The following is a 1,719-nucleotide window of genomic DNA, read 5'->3' on the forward strand; positions in this document are numbered from 1 at the left end:
GGGAGGGAGGGGAGGGTGACGGGCCCGCTGTCTTGAATTTGTGATCCTCCTGCCTCAGCCTCCAAGACTGCTGGGATGACGGGAGTGTGCTGCCACCCAGCGGGGCTCTGATCCTTCCCTTCACAGCCGGTTTCTGGAGAGGCCCGGATCCAGCCCTCAAGAGCCGCACAGTCTCCTGAAGGAACAACCAGGAGACCTGTGGTCGCAAGAGTGTCAACGCTGGGCCGGAGCTGGGAGATTAGTTATTGCGGCAGGCCGGCAGGCCGGCGGTGTGGGCCCGCGTCGTTCCCTCTCCTCCCCAGTCCGAAAGGGGCCAAGACACCCGATCTGAGTCTCCAGGTCGGGTTCCAAACCCCGGCGGGGAAACCTGCCCCGGGGCGTGAGCCCGCATGGGGGCGTGGCCTTACAAACGAGAGCCAATCGCAGGTCACACCGTGCTGGGGGCGGGGCGCTGCCGCTCCATTCGCCCTGCCCCTCTCGCAGGGGGAGGCGGGAGGTGTGCGTGACCTAGGCAACCGCCCCGCCCCTCCTCCAGAGCGCAGAGGGACGCGCAGGTCCCGAAAGGAACAAAGGGACCGGGAATTTGACCGGTAGGTTGCACAGGGGCTGGCTCACCTTGGAGATGGTGAGCTTGGGACGCACACTTTCAAGGCGCTGAGGTGGACCAAAAATAGTAGCTACCGTGTGGGAGTCCAGGAATTCCCAGGCCCACCGGCCGACGTTGTTCGCCGAGTACAGTGTACACACGCGTCGCAGGCAATTCGGGCGTTGGAGGTTTCCGTTTAGCCTTTATTGGGCGCTGGCGCTAGAGGGCTAGGCAATATTCTAAGGACTGGGGCTTAACGAAACAGATTCCAGCCTTCTGTAACCTACGGGGCTGGGGGGTGGGGACCAGCAGAGACCACCAGGCTTGTGTAAAGGCGACCTGACCTGGAATTTATTGTGCCCGGCTTCAGGCAGAGACTGCGTCGAGATCTTTAGCAACTAAGAGAAGGATGTCCCTATTATAGAGAGCAGGAGAAGACATTAGGTGGGAAGATCCCAATACGCATTTGTGGTTAAGGTTTTCTGACAATTTTGTCCTAGCTTTTCTCCTTTCTTGTGCTTGCTAATGACAGCTTGGGTGCCGAGTACAATCCCCGGTTCCTCAAAAAAATAAGTAAAATAAATCAATTAATACATTGCATATTGTCTTCATAGTGGTTATTCATAGTACAACATGAAAAAAAAAAAAAAAAAAAAAACAGTTCTTGGCAAGCACAAGGGCCTGAGTTCAATCCCCAGTTACGCAAACAAAACAAAACAAAAAACAGTGGTTAGATGCCACAAAGTAGGTGGCAGTGCCTTAACTGTATGCATGTTGTCAGGCCGGAGGGCCTCTTCCATCCTAGTCAAGGAGAGTGCGAACCTTCTCTCCTTTCATACAACACCAGAAATGTTTCAAGCCCTAAAAGATAATGTCTAATCTAGACCTACATATTCTACAAAAATTCCTTTTAAAATTGGTGAAGAAATAAGGTATTTCATTGACAAAGAGCACCTAAAGAGTTCACTACAACCCACTACAACCAATCAGCACTACAGAACTTCCCAAGGATATCCTAGCAAAAGACAATAAAGGGCTGGGAGATAGCTCTGTGGTAAGCACCTGCCTAGCAAGCACAAGTGCAAGGACCTGGGTTCAATCCCCGGTACCTCATGCCTTGCTGGCCTCGGAAC

General features: G+C 53.4%; 1 non-coding gene across 1 annotated transcript; it reads right to left on the bottom strand.

Annotated features, from left to right (window-relative positions):
• Positions 1 to 1,304: 1,304 nt before the first annotated feature.
• On the bottom strand, positions 1,305 to 1,430 carry LOC111815286. The gene has a single exon (XR_002820006.1). It is a non-coding gene; the product is annotated as a U6atac minor spliceosomal RNA (small nuclear RNA).
• Positions 1,431 to 1,719: the final 289 nt, after the last annotated feature.

Source organism: Octodon degus, unplaced genomic scaffold (assembly GCF_000260255.1).
Source record: "Octodon degus isolate 3935 unplaced genomic scaffold, OctDeg1.0 scaffold00001, whole genome shotgun sequence".
NCBI lineage: Eukaryota > Metazoa > Chordata > Mammalia > Rodentia > Octodontidae > Octodon > Octodon degus.